Here is a 15318-nt window from a genome sequence, read left to right as displayed (position 1 = left end):
ATCACTTTCCCAATGCCCCTCCCCCAAGTCCCTCCTCCCTACCTTTTATCTTAGCCTGCTTGGCACACCAGCCTCATTCCTGAAGACGGGCTTATGCTCGAAACGTCGATTCTCATGCTCATTCGATGCTGCCTGACCTGCTGCGCTTTTCCAGCAACATATTTTTCAGCTCTGATCTCCAGCATCTGCCATCCTCACTTTCTCCTATTTATTATAATCAGGTTACCATTACTGAGTTACAAGAAAACACTTTATATTTTTAACCAAATGCAAGATATTTGTCTCAACTCTAGGATATTGAGTGTATGTGCTATGCTATCGAAATTAACTGTGAACGGCTTCAATTGCTATTATCTGTTGTCTGCAATATTAGGGAAAGAAATCCTGCAGACACACTCTGCCCAATGAAGGGTCTCAAATGGATATTTATTAGTGAACACCAGAGACGAAGAAGAGCTTAATTTCTGGCCCCAAAGCACCGAGTGGTATTACCCACCTCGAAAGTGCGACTGCCCACTTCCTAAAGGCATGAAATGATAACTGTCCAGCCTCTCCTCCCCACTGACTGTGTCTGCAATCCGTCCCTCCTCCCCCAAACCACACAAGGCTACCCAAACTCAGGGTCTTTGTGAAACTCAAGGCCGGAGTGTGCAGGCCTTCTGGAGAGGGGTGGGCACTTTAAAATTGAAGGGGAAGGGTGAGGTGGCAGTAATATCACACACTGGGCTGAGGGGGAGCAGATGGAGTTTAGTTTGGATTAATGCGAGGTATTGGATTTGGTAAATCAAACAAGAGCAGGACCTATACCGTTAAAAGTAGATCCTTTGGCAGTGTTGTAGAACAGAGACCTAGGCCATCATGTATAATTCTTTAAAATTTGCATCTCATATAGATCGTGTGGTTAAGAAAGTGTATAACACACTTGTCTTCATTGGTCAGACCTTTGAGTATCGGAATTGGGATGTCATGTTGTGGTTGTACAGGACATTGGTGAGACCCCTTCTGGAATACTGTGTCCAGTCTGGTCACCCTGCCCGTTCTCCCTCTGAGTGAAAAAGCTGCCGCTTAGGTCACTTTTAAATGTTTCCCCTCTCACCTTAAGCCTATGTCCTCTAGTTTTGGAGCCCCCGTACCCTTAGAAAACACCTTGACTATTCACTTTGATATTATTGACCTTGATATTATTAAACTGGAGAGGATTGAGAAGAGATTAACCTAGATGTGGCTGGGAAAGGAGGGAGTGAGCTACAAGGAGAGGCTGGATAGGCTGGGACTTTTTTTCATTGGAGAGTATGAGATGAAGGGGTAACTTCACAGAAGTTTACAAAATCGTGAGGGGTACAGATAAGCAGAAAGGATGATGTCTTTTCCCTAGAGTTGGGGATTCAAAACTGAGGGATATTTTAAGATGCGAGGAAAAATGATTCACAAATGTCATGAGAGGTAATTATTTTAGACAGAGTCTGGCTTGTGTGTGGAATGAACTTCCAGAGGAAGTGGTGAAAGTAGGGACAGCTACAATGTTTAAAGGACATTTAGATCAGTACATGGATAAGACATCAGTTGGGATGGTGCGGTGAGCAGCTGCTCTCTCCCTCCCCCTCTCTGAATGAATCCCTGTTGGTTTTCACCCTCTGCCAATGCTGGTGCAGTGGCGTGGGGAGGCCAGCAGAGGGTGGCATTGCATCACTTTAAGCACCACAGAGACTGGCAGACCTGCCCCACACAGAGATACACAGATACACACACGTGAATTGTTAGGACACGGCGTGAAGCTCATTTGGTAATTTAAACTAAACATAAGTTCGCCTCGTAAGTTAAAATACGAGTGACAGACCTACCAAAGTCCACTGTTTAAATAATAACATCAATTTATTTTTTCTCGCTGAAAGTGAACATTTTACATTATGTATTCACAACTCTGGGACCCCCTTTCTCTTAACTGCTTATTACCCGACTCCAGCTCTACAGCAATATACTGTGTCTGGGTCTGCCATCCTCTCATATCACAGGAGCTTGTAAGCTCTCAGTTCAGAACAGCATTCCTCTCTCTTAAAGGTACAGTACACACTTTCAACTTCATCACATTATACCCTGATGAATATCGATAAGTGGGACCTATCCGGATTTCACTTGCTTTGTGGTTTGTCAATATTTCATCTACTCTGTCTTGTATGTGTCAGGAGTTTTGTTGCTCCATTGATAGTACGTCATTATTCGACTCTGTCCGTGGGAATATATCAGTATTTCACTTGCTCACACTCGCGAGTGTGGGGCAGGATTTCAGTTGTTTCATGGTGACTGTGATGCTATAACAATCTCAATGTTTGTAAATGGCACCGAACCTGGAAGAACTCTGAAGTCTATGGAGGACAGTGTGGCGCTCTAACAGGACAGTGATACGTTGGTGTAGTGTTCAGGTGTCAGGCAGGTGGGAATCAGTGCAGAGATGTGTGAGGTGATGGACTGTGGTAGGAAAGACATTGAAAGGCAGTTTATAAAGGGAGTGCACGAGCAGAGGGCTCTGGGTGTATATGAGCACAGATTGTTGAAGATATCAGGACAAGTGGGGAGAGCAGTAACTATCACAGATTAGTTTCAGTATCTGAGCTGTTTACAGGGGGAGGTGTAGGAGGGAGTCTCCGTGCTCCCTTCCTGGGAGGTGGTGGTGACGATGTGTTGTGAGCCCACCCTCCTGCCCACCGAGACCGTGGGGATTCCATTTGTACCAGCTCGACACAAAAGGGAGATGGCATCAGGGCTACGGCTTCTAAGTTGTGCCGGGGGAAAACGGAGCTGCCAGTGGGTTTAAAGTGAGAATTGCCCTTCACTGAACATTGCTCCTTACTCGGTCGGTGGCACGTGGATGTTTTGGAATCTCCACACGAGGTGTCCTTGACCTCTCCGGCTCGTACCAGGGTCCTCCCACATGGCGGGGGGAGGGTGTGAGGGAACGGAAACCGGGCACTTCACCACCCGGCTTGGCCCTTTCTGTCCTATTCCAGGCTGCTTCTCCTGGAATGGGACAAGGGGAGGTAGGGAGGGAGGGTGGCCCTGCTGTTAGTGCTGGAGGAGGTGGGGAACAAGGTCATGGTGAGGGGTCTGGGGGGATTCAGTCCACAGTGTTGTATTCATGCAATGTTATTAGTGTAGGGGGGTAAAGCGGAGGGAGTGGGAGAGAGAGAGACAGAGACAGAGACAGTCAGAGACAGTCAGAGCCAGAGATATAGACAGAGAGAGAGAGAAGGTGCTGTTTGCAGCAGTGAGAGAGGTGGACCATGAGCCTTGTTCGGGGTTGGTGCTATAACAGATATACCGTGAGTGTGAGGGAGCAGAGAGAATACAGTGACCTTTATCCTGACTGAGTGGGGGAGGTTATCGATGTTTCTCCTGCATTGCTGGATATTTCTTCAGACCCCAGATACTGCACTGAGCTGGGTGGTGAGCTCAGACCATGCTCAGTGGGTCTGGTGGTGTGGCCCCCTCTGGGAAGAGAATGGTCCCCTCTGTACTAGCCCATCAACCAGGACCTCCGTGCCACTGTCGATAAACCGTGGTGTAATTGTCCCTTATCTGCCATGCTCGGGGTAAACTGTGCAGGGCAGCTCCAAACTGAGAAAGCTCAACCCTGTGCCCTTTGGCATTTTAAAGATGGCACCAGTGCCAGGGATCACGGAATATCCAGGGCACCCGGGCGATGGTGAATACCTCCAGCCATGATGGGTGGGAGAATCGGGCTGGTATCGAATGAGAGGGACACCATGGGGTGGGCTGGGTAGTTCAGGAGGTGAGTTTGATCCGATATCACCAGGAAACTAGCTCGGCCTAGTGCGGATGACCCCTCTGTCACAGTTAATGAAAATGGCACTGAGACAAATTATTGTTAGGTTTAGCCCAATGAGTCAAAGACTCTGCTGACCCTACACCCAGATACAAAGCTGAAGAACAAATACTTATCCAAAACTCTGCACCATCTGTACACCAACAATATCATGTTCACCTATCACTCCTGGAAACACTGGCTTATGTTACAGGATGCTGTTCAATGTTTTCATTTCATCATTCTGAAACCTGGGAACCCATCCTCCCATAACCCTGTCTCTCAGTCTCCCCCTCTCTGTCTATTTCCCAAACCCCTCCTATTTGTTGTTGTTTAAACTCACTCTCCCGTTATCTCTCTCTGGCAATGATGTTTTCACCCAAAGCACCTCCCCCCCCCCCACCCCCTTCATGGCCCAATGGAGATATGGAGCTGTAAATGGGTGGGAGCTGCACATCCTGTCACTTCCAGCCCGGGCTGCAAGTTTCCCCACACTGGGCAGGAATCTCACACAGTGTTACAGAGCAATGCACTGGGGGGATGCACACAGTCGACATGCTGGGAGGGTAACTGGTCCGGGTTTACAGATCAATGCACTGGGGTGGTGTACACAGTCCTACATGCTGGGAGGGTAAATGCTCCACTTTTACAGATTAATTCGCAGTGATTACTGCACTGTTCCCTGTGCTGGTCAGACTAACTGGTTGAGGTGTGTAGATAATGTCCGTGAAGCTCCACATACTGGAAGGATATTTCTTTCAGGTTCACACATTAGTGCCCTGCGGAATTCTGCACAGCTCCCCGTGCTGGACAGATATCTAGTCTGGGTTTATAGATCAATGCACTGCTGTGGTCTACACAGCTCCCCGTATTCCTGTGTAGCAGCTTTGAAATGCTGAATGTTCCCTTCCATTTCCTATGTAACAGGTATGAGAGATTAAAAGATCTGCTCCAATCGCTGAGTAACAGCCTCCAATGGCCGAATGGCCTCATTCTGTTCCTGTTTAAAACTCTTGATGGGCTTAATAGCCTGCTTCAGTATCGGTGCAGTTGTGAATGGTGCTGAATATTTTGAAACCATCAGTGAATAGGCCACTTCTGACTTTATGATGGAGGGAAGGCCATTGATGCTGCGGCTGTTACTATCCCACAGTGCCTCATGGATGCCCAGTTTCCATGTGCTCAGTCCTTTAGAAGTAAGTCCTACTTCACAGGAGGGAGTGCCACATCACACAGTGAGCAGTACGCCGAATATGATTTATCTCTCCATCCCGGAGGCTCGCAGTCTCATTCGTGATGAAGGTCTGCTGCCCGAAACGGTGATTTTCCTGCTCCTCGGATGCTGCCTGACCTGCTATGATTTTCAAGCAACATACTAATCCTGAGTATGTCAAATATGGGGCTGAGACTTTCCCTCCACCAGGACTGTGTGCTGGCTGCTCCTACAGATACTGTCAGGGACAGATCCATCTGGGACAAGGAGTTTGGTGAGAATGTTTCCCCCAGTCTGGCTGTTGTGTATTGAAGCCTGTCCCTGCTCAGGCAGCGGTGGGCCTGTGGGGACACTCTTAGTGATGGACATTGAAGTCCCACACCCAGAGGGTGGTCTGAGTCCTTATCACCCTCAGTGCTTCCTCTGATTTGTTTCCAAGAGGAGGGGTGGGGGGGCAGGAGATAACCATCCTCAGGTGATTTCCCTGATCACGTGTGATCTGTTACCATGAGATTTCCTGGGTTCTGGAATCATGTTGGGGAATTGCAGGGTAACTCCTTCCCTGACTATCCCAGGGAGTCCCCACCACTGGTGGGTCTGTCCTGCTGTGGGACAGGATATACCCCGGGATGGTGATGGGGCTTCATGAAACATGATGGGTGAGCACGGTGGCACAGTGGTTAGCACTGCTGCCTCACAGCGCCAGAGACCCAGGTTCAATTCCGCCTCAGGTGACTGATTGTGTGGAGTTTGCACATTGTCCCCGTGTCTGCGTGGGTTTTGTCTGGGTGCTCCAGTTTCCTCCCATAGTCCAAAGATGTGCGGGATAGATGAATTGGCCATGGGAGACTGTCCGTAGTGTTAGGTGAAGGGGTAAATGTAGGGGAATGGGTCTGAGTGGGTTGGGCTTCGGCGGGTCGGTGTGGACTTGTTGGGCAGAAGGGCCTGTTTCCAGGCTGTAAGTAATCTAATCTAATCTAAATTACCCATCAGGCCTGATCCTGTGAGTATGACGGGAGGGCGGTGCTGGAAAAGCACAGCAGGTCAGGCAGCATCCGAGGAGCAGGGGATTCAACGTTTCGGGCATAATCCCTTCATCAGGAATGAGGGTTGTGGGCCGGGGAGCTGAGAGATAAATGGGAGATGGCGGGGCTGGGGCTGGGGCTGGGGCTGGGGCTGGGGTAAGGGAGCTGGGAATGTGATCGGGAGACGGAGGTGGGGGAGAGGTGATAGGTCAGAGAGGATGAGGGAAGGTCATGGACAGGTCAAGGAGTTCCCCGGAACGTTCTGTCCCCGACATTCTATAACTGACATTCCCCGGAACGTTCTGTCCCCGAGATTCTATAACTGACATTCCCCGGAACGTTCTGTCCCCGACATTCTATAACTGACATTCCCCGGAACGTTCTGTCCCCAACATTCTATAACTGACATTCCCCGGAACGTTCTGTCCCCGACATTCTATAACTGACATTCCCCGGAACGTTCTGTCCCCAACATTCTATAACTGACATTCCCCGGAACGTTCTGTCCCCAACATTCTATAACTGCCATTCCCCGGAACGTTCTGTCCCCGACATTCTATAACTGACATTCCCCGGAACGTTCTGTCCCCAACATTCTATAACTGACATTCCCCGGAACGTTCTGTCCCTGACATTGTTTGTGAACGGCCGGACGTCAGTGAATTGAACAAACGATAAGATCCCGAGGGAAGGGATCCCGTTCCAGGGAGAAGGAGACACTGTTCCGAAGGACCCTCAGGCAGTTAAAGGGGTGAATACGTTTTCCCTGCGTTTACATTTCTCCACGACACAGGATCGACCACAATTTAGACCAAAATACAGGAATTCCCAAACTCTGTTTGTCTTCAGGAAACTGGGAGAGAATCCTTCAGGACAGTAACGTTCCCACCCTCCGTATTAGGAACTGGGAAGGAGTGACCTGTGTCTGCTCTCGAGTGATCGAGTGTGTGGGAATGTTCTAGAAACCATCTGTCCTTATGGATGTGTCTCTGTGTGTTTGGGGAGGGAGGGTTTCTTGTGGTTTATGTCACATTTTTGTCAGTAATTCCGACCTTCCCATTTGTTATTCCAGCTCCAATTATTTTAATAAATCCCTGAATACAGGGACACATTTGAAAATCTCATTGGGTCCCCAATCAAACGGGTCACTTTGCCTCCAGGCTGATGGATAATGGGTTTGTTTTCCTTCCTCACAGTTAACGTAGTGACCATCTACGTCCTGCTTTATAAAGATTGTGGATTATCTCCATGTGTCAGACGTTACCTGGGGGCCATGGCAGCAGCGGATCTCCTGGTCATTATCCTCGACCTGATCCTGAGACACATTCCCATTGTTTATGAGGAACAGTTTTATTTCCTGAAGGACTCCGTCCCTGTGTGTAATATCCACGCCGTCCTGCTTTATGCAGCCACTGACTGCTCTGTCTGGTTCACCGTCACTTTCACCTTTGATCGGTTTGTGGCCATTTGTTGCCAGAAGCTGAAAAGTAAATATTGCAGAGAGAAAACGGCGGCTGTGGTTCTGGGAGCAGTGACTGTGCTGAGCTGTTTAAAGAACATTTCCTGGTATTTTATGTTCACGGCTCGGTATCGGCTCGCGAACACCCCCAGGTTTTGTGATGTAACAATCGCTGTTCTATCCTCCAGTGTCTGGGTCACAATCGAGTTCCTCCACCACATTCTAACCCCGTGTGTCCCATTTCTCCTGATTCTGCTGCTCAATGTTCTCACCGTCAGACACATTTTAGTGACCAGCAGAGCCCGCAGGAGACTCCGCGCTCACACCAATGGGGACGCTCAGTCTGACACTGAAATGAGAAACCGAAAAAAATCCATCATTTTACTGTTTGTGATCTCGGCCAATTTCATCCTGTTATGGTCAATGTTAATGCTGTATTCGATATGGAACCGGATGTGGTATATTGGGTATGAGTCTGTGAATCTCCATCCCTTTGTTCAGGAATTGGGCTTCATGCTGCAGCTCCTCAGTTGCTGCACAAACACCGCGATTTATGCCGTGACCCAGACTAAGTTCAGGCAGCAGCTGAAGAATGTGCTGAAATATCCCTTCACCCAAATCCGTCCATCCATCAAATTCCCTCATTAATCAATCCATCCGGGATTTTCTCATTTCAGTTCAGTGTTTCAGCGATGGAGCAGCCTGTCGCTATGGTAACAGACTGAGGGTAGCGCTGGTTTGTCCATCCTTATCCCCCAGGGGGGTAACAGGGAAACATTTCAATGTTTCTCACAACTCAGGGGCCAGTGAGAAAAGGCACCATCCCACTGACTGTATCCATCACTTCCATTTGTAACCAATAAAAATGTTGATTAAAGCGTGCCGAGCAGCAGAGTGACCGATGTTGTTGTGTGTCTTTGTGTTGGAGAAGCTGAGCTGGAGAGAGACAGACTCAGTCCCAAGTCCTGGTCCTCAGGGAAGGGGAGGGCACCGCGCCCTGAGCTCAGGAGCTGGGTTTAACTCCCTCTGTCCCCCCACTCCAACCTGGCCTCCCCATTTCCTCTCTTCCTCCTCAATTCTCTCCCTCTCTCTCTTCCATCACCTCTCCTCTTCATTCTCCCTCATCCCCCTCTCTCACACACACCCCCAAAACAGGTTTCTACACCTGCCTCCATTCTTCCCTCTCCCCCTCCCCCTCACTCTCTCTCTCTCTTTTGCCTCCTCTGTCTCCCTTCTGCAATTCCATCTCTACCACATTTCCCCCCCTTCTCCCATATCCCATCCCCACCATCGCACACTCAGCCTCACCACCAATACCCCAGTCTCTGGGTCAGAGGGGAAGGGAAGGAACAGGGAGACAGTGTGTGGCAGATAGACAGGGAGGGTGGGAGAGAGATTCAGCTGAAGAGAAACGGAAGGAGGTGGAGAGAGAGAGAGTCACCGAGGAAACGGGATCGAGAGTGGGAGAAGGTGGAGAGAGAGTGAGGGGCAGGGAGAGAGAGGGGCAAGAGAGAGATCGGGTGAGGAAAAGAAAGAGAGATACACGGGAGGAGATAATGAGAGTGAGGGTTGGGAGAGAGAGAGAGAGTGGGCGAGAGAAAGTGTGAGACTGAGAGAGGGGTGAGGGAGGGGGCAAGAGAGAAAGGGACAGAGAGAGAGATTGGACGAGAGAGAGAGCGAGGGCGGGAGAGAGAGAGAGCGAGGGCGGGAGAGAGAAATGGTGAGAGAGAGCAAGGGCAAGAAGGAGACGGGAGTGTGTGGGGGGGTGATCGAGAGAGAGATGGGCAAGAGAGAGAGAGAGGGTGAGAGCGAGCGTGAGGGGCAAGAGAGGACGAGACAGAGAGAGAGAGGGAGGGAGGGAGGAAATGGGTGAGAGAGAGAGGGAGAGAGTGAGCAAAAGAAAGATCGAGGGGGTGAGAGAGAGAGAGAGACAGGCGAGAGAGAGCGACAGGGAGAGGGGTGACAGAGGAGAAGAGGTTGCGAGAGCGAGAGAGAGGGGAAGAGAGAGCGGGAATGAGGGAGAGAGTTTGTGAGAGACGGGGGGAGAGTGAGAGAGAGGGGGCTAGCGAGTGACAGAGATGAGAGAGAGGGGGTGTGAAAGAGAGAGATAGAGAGAGACAGAGAGAGAGGGGGTACAGAGAGAGAGGAGGCGGGAGTGGGAGGGACGGTCGAGAGAGACAGAGAGAGAGGGAGAGCGAGAAAGAGAGAGATGAGAGAGGGCGACGGGGTTGAGAGAGGAAGAGAGGGTGCGAGAGCGAGACTGAGATGGGATGAGAGCGCAAAGGAGGGAGAGTTGTGTCGAGAGAGAGAGAGGGCAAGAGTGATAGAGGGGAGTGAGAGATGGAGACAGGGAGAGGATGACAGAGAGAGAAGCCATAATGAGAGAAAGAGTCGCAGAGAGATGAAGAAAGGAGGTGAGCAAGGGGGAGAGAGTGTGCACGAGAGAGACAGCGAGAGAAAGAGTGGGCGAGAGAGAGAGAGGTCAAAATGGAGGGAGAGAGGGGGCAGATATGAGAGAGAGAGTGCGAGAGAGAGGGAGAGAGATGGTCGAGAGAGAGAGGATTGGTAGAGAGAGAGAGAAGGGGGCGGGATAGAGAGGGAGGGCTACAGAGAAAGAGATGGGGGGGGAGTGAGAGAGAGAGGCCGCGAGAGAGGGAGAGGGAGCGAGAGATAGGGGAGAGCGAGATGGAGAGATGGGGCAAGTGAGAGGTAGAGAGATGAGAGAAAGAGAGAGGAGGCAGAGACGGAGGGAAGGCCATAAGAGACAGAGAGAGAGAGACAGACAGAGACAGAGAAAGAGGGGTGAGGCAAGAGTGAATGAGGAAGACAGTGGTGAGAGAGAGAGAACAGACAGGGGCCAAATAAAGAGAGGTGCGAGAGAGAGAGGGGCGAGAGATAGAGAGGGGGGGTAATAGACAGAGGGATAAAGAGAGAGAGGGAGAGAGCGAGAGAGGGAGAACGAGAGAGAGAACGAGAGAGAGAGAACGAGAGAGAAAGAGAACGAAAGAGAACGAGAGAGAACAAGAGAGAGGGAGAAAGGTGCAAGAGAGAGGGAAAGAGGGGGCAGATATGAGAGAGAGAGTGCGAGAGCAAGAGAGAGGAGAGAGCAAGGGAGGGAGACAGGGAGATAGGGAGAGAGTGAGCGGAAGAGAGGGGCGTGAGAGGGGCGACAGAGAGAGAGAGAGAGAGCGAGGGGGAGAGAACGATGGGGAGAGAGAGAGGGAGAGAGAGGGGAGAGACTGCGAGGGGGGAAGGGAGAGGGGTACAGAGAGAGAGAGCACGAGCAAGTGAGAGAGGGAGAGCGAGAAACAGAGACGCGGAGAGCAAGAGAGAGGAGGGCAGAGCGAGAGATGTGAGCAAGCTAGAGACAGAGAGATGAGAGAGAGAGTTGCGAGAGAGAGAGGAGGTGAGGGAGGGAGGACTGAGAGAGATAAGGAGAGAGAGAGAGCAACAGACAGACATAGAGAGAGATAGAGTAAGAGTGAGAAAGAAGAGGTGAGAGAGGGAGGGAGGACTGAGAGAGAGGAAGAGAGAGAGAGACAGACAGAGCACGAGTGAGTGAGCGAGAGAGAGAGTGAGATGAGCGAGAGAGGGAGAGTGAGAGAGAGATAGGAAGAGTAAGAGAGAGAGAATGCGAGTGTGGGAGGGGGACAGAGAGAGCGATAGAGAGAGAGAAAGTGGGAGAGAGAGGGACAGCAAAAGAGAGAGGAGGTGAACGAGAGACAGAGGGATGAAAGAGAGGGGCACGAGAGAGACAGTGGAGGCAAGAGAGGGATGGAGAGCTGAGAGAGAGAGACAGACAGTGTGACAGAGAGAGGCAATGAGAGGGGGAGAGATATGAGACGATGGGGGGAGAGAGAGGAAACGATGGGTGAGAGAGAGGAGAAAGAGAGGGAGAGAGAGGAGATGATGGGAGAGAGAGAGACGCTCGATGGGAGAGAGAGAGAGAGGACGAGAGAGGGAGAGACAGGGGATGATGGGGAGAGAGAGGGGACTATGGGGGGTGAGAGAGGGGACGAGAGAGGGAGAGAGAGGGGGAGAGAGTGGAGACGAGAGGGGGAGAGAGTGGGGGAAAGAGCGGGGATGAGAGAGGGGAGAGAGAGGTGATGAGATGGGGAGAGAGAGGGGACGAGAGAGGTGAGAGTGAGGTGAGAGAGAGGCGACGTGAAGGGTCGAATGAGGGGACGAGAGATGGAGAGAGAGGGGGAATGAGAGAGGGAGAGAGAGGGGGTGAGAGAGGGAAAGTGAGGGAACAAGAGACGGAGAGAGAGGGGAAGACAGAGGGGGAGAGAGATTATGAGAGGGGGCGAGGGAAAGAGAGGAGGGGAGAGAGGGGACAAGAGGAGAGAGAGGGGACGATGGGGGAGGGGGGTGAGCGGGGGAGAGAGGGGGAGAGAGAGAGTTAGAGAGGTGGGACAAGAGGAGGAGAGAAAGGACGAGTGTGGAGAGAGAAGGGACGAGAGAAGGGACGAGAGAGGAGAGGAGAGAGGCGAGGAGAGAGGGGAGGAGAGAGGGAGAGGGACGAGAGCGGAGAGAGTGGGGACGGGGGTGAGAGAGAAGGGATGATAGGGGGAGAGAGAGGGGACGATGGGGGGAGAGAGGTGGAGTGAGAGGGGGAGAGGGGGGGAGAGAGAATGTAAGAGAGATGGGACAAGAGGGGGAGACAGACAGGATGAGGGGGAGAGAGAGGGGACGAGAGACGTAGAGAGAGAGGACGAGAGAGGGAGGGGAGACAGGGGTGAGAGAGAAGGTACGAGAGGGAGAGAGAGAGGGGACGATGGGAGGAGAGATAGGGCATGAGAGGGGGAGAGAGGTGATGAGAGAGGGAGAGAGAGTGGACGATGGGGGTAGAGAGAGGGGAGAGAGAGGAGGAGAGAGGGGGCAGAGAGGGGATGATGGGGGTAGAGAGAGGGGACAAGGGAGGGAGAAAGGGGGAGGGAGAGGGGACGAGAGAGTTGATAGGGCCAAGAGAGAGACGGAGAGAGGGGAAGAGAGAGGGGAGAGAGGTGATGAGAGGGGGTAGTGAGGGGACGAGAGGGAGGAAAGAGAGGGGACAAGAGAAGGAGAGAGAGGGGACGATGGGGGAGAGTGGAGGAGTGAGAGGCGGAGAGAGGGGGAGGGAGAGGGCAACAGAAGTGGGACAAGAGGGGGAGAGAGAGAGGAGGAGGGCGGAGAGAGAGGATTGAGAGAGGGAGAGAGGGGAGGGAGAGAGAGGGGAGGAGAGAGGGAGGGAGAGGGGGCGAGAGAGGGAGAGAGAGGGAACAAGAGAGGTGATAACGCCGAGAGAGAGACGGAGAGAGGGGAAGAGAGAGGGGAGAGAGGTGATGAGAGGGAGTAGTGAGCGGACGAGAGGGTTAGAGATAGGGGACGATGGGGGGAGAGGGGGGCAGTGAGGGGGGAGAGAGGGGCGAGAGAGAGGCCAAGAGAGGTGGGACAAGAGGGGGAGAGCGAGAGGACGAGGGTGGAGAGAGAAGGGACGAGAGAGGGAAACAGAGGGGAGGGAAGAGGGAGAGAGAGGGGACGAGAGGGGAGGGGGGATGGGGGTGAGAGAGAAGGGTCGATGGGGGGAGAGAGAGGGGACGAGAGGGGGAAAAGAGGGGTCGAGAGAGGGAGAGAGATGGGAGGATGGGGGAGAGAGAGAGGGGATGATTGGGGGGAGAGAGAGGGGACGAGAGGTGGAGAGAGCGTGGACGATGGGGGTGACGGGGAGAGAGAGGGAGACTGCGGGGCTGAGAGAGGGAGAGAGAGAGGGGGAGGGAGAGGGGAAGGGAGAGGGGAGAGAGATTGGATGCGAGGGGAAGAGAGCGGACGAGGGAGGGGAGAGAGAGGTGACATGAGGGGGAGAGAGAGTGGACGAGAGAGAGAGGGGAAGAGAGAGGGGGAGAGACGTGATGAGACAGGGGAGCGTGGGGACGAGAGGGGGGAGAGAGAGGGGACGAGAGAGGTGAGAGTGAGGGGAGAGAGAGGTGACAAGAGGGGTGGAATGAGGGGACGAGAGGGGGGAGAGAGGGGACGAGAGAGTGAGAGAGAGGGGGAACGAGAGAGGGAGAGAGAGGGGGCTAGAGAGGGAGAGAGAGGGAACAAGAGACGGAGAGAGAGGCGACGACAGAGGGGGAGAGAGATTATGAGAGGGGGCGAGGGGAAGAGAGGAGGGGAGAGAGGGGACAAGAGGAGAGAGAGGGGAGGATGGGGGAGGGGGGTGAGCGGGGGAGAGAGGGGGAGAGAGAGGGCGACTGTGGAGAGAGAGGGGACGAGAGAGGGAGAGAGAGGGGAGGAGAGAGAGGGGAGGAGAGAGGGAGAGAGGGGACGAGAGCGGAGAGAGTGGAGACGGGGGTGAGAGAGAAGGGATGATGGGGGAGAGAGAGGGGACGATAGGGAAGAGAGGGGACGATGGGGTTAGAGAGAGGGGAGAGAGAGGGGGAGAGAGGGGACAGAGAGGGGATAATGAGGGAGAGAGAGGGGATGAGAGAGGGAGAGAGGGAGAGAGAGAGAGGGGATGACAGAGGTGGGGGGGGGGAGAGAGAGAGGGAGAGAGGGGAGAGAGGTGATGAGAGGGGCGAGTGAGGGGACGAGAGGGGGAGAGAGAGAGGAGACGATGGGGAGAGAGGTGGAGTGAGAGGGGGAGGGGGGAGAGAGAGTGCAAGAGAGATGGGACAAGAGGGGGAGACAGACAGGATGAGGGGGAGAGAGAGGGGACGAGAGAGGGAGGGGGTGACGGTGGTGAGAGAGAAGGTACAAGAGGGGGAGAGAGAGGGGAGAGAAAGGGGGAGAGGGGGGCAGAAAGGGGATGATGGGGGTAGAGAGAGGGTACAAGAGAGGGAGAAAGGGGGAGAGAGAGGGGACGAGAGAGGTTAGAGGGAGGGGAGAGAGAGGGAGAGAGGGGAGAGAGGTGATTAGAGGGGACGAGAGGGGGAGAGGGGGACGATGGGGGAGAGGGGGGCAGTGAGGGGGGAGAGAGGGGCGAGAGAGAGGCCAAGAGAGGTGGGACAAGAGGGGGAGAGCGAGAGGACGTGGGTGGAGAGAGAAGGGACGAGAGAGGGAAACAGAGGGGAGGGAGAGAGAGGGGAGGAGAGAGGGAGAGAGGGAACGAGAGGGGAGAGAGTGGGGATGGGGGTGAGAGAGAAGGGATGATAGAGGGAGAGAGCGCGGGCGATGGGGAAGAGAGGGGACGAGAGGGGGAGAGGGGGACGATGGGGGAGAGGGGGGCAGTGAGGGGGGAGAGAGGGGCGAGAGAGAGGCCAAGAGAGGTGGGACAAGAGGGGGAGAGCGAGAGGACGTGGGTGGAGAGAGAAGGGACGAGAGAGGGAAACAGAGGGGAGGGAGAGAGAGGGGAGGAGAGAGGGAGAGAGGGAACGAGAGGGGAGAGAGTGGGGATGGGGGTGAGAGAGAAGGGATGATAGGGGGAGAGAGCGCGGGCGATGGGGAAGAGAGGGGGAAGATGGGGGTAGAGAGAGGGGAGAGAGAGGGGGAGAGAGGGGGCAGAGAGAGGATGATGGGGAGAGAGAGGGGACGAGAGAGGGAGAGAGAGAGAGGGAACGAGAGAGGTGAGAGGGAGGGGAGAGAGAGGGAGAGAGGTGATGAGAGGGGGGAGTGAGGGGACGAGAGGGGGAGAAAGAGGAGACGATGGGGGGAGAGAGGTGGAGTGAGAGGGGGAGAGAGGGGGAGAGAGAGTGTAAGAGATATGGGACAAGAGGGGGAGACAGACAGGATGAGGGGGGGAATTAGAGGGGATGAGAGAGGTAGAGAGAGGGGACAAGAGATGGAGGGGGGGACGGGGGTGAGAGAGAAGGTACGAGAGGGG

Source organism: Chiloscyllium punctatum, chromosome 47 (genome assembly GCF_047496795.1).
Source record: "Chiloscyllium punctatum isolate Juve2018m chromosome 47, sChiPun1.3, whole genome shotgun sequence".
In the NCBI taxonomy this organism is placed as follows: domain Eukaryota; kingdom Metazoa; phylum Chordata; class Chondrichthyes; order Orectolobiformes; family Hemiscylliidae; genus Chiloscyllium; species Chiloscyllium punctatum.
The sequence above is the reverse complement of the archived record's forward strand: the minus strand, read 5'-3'. Positions refer to the sequence as shown.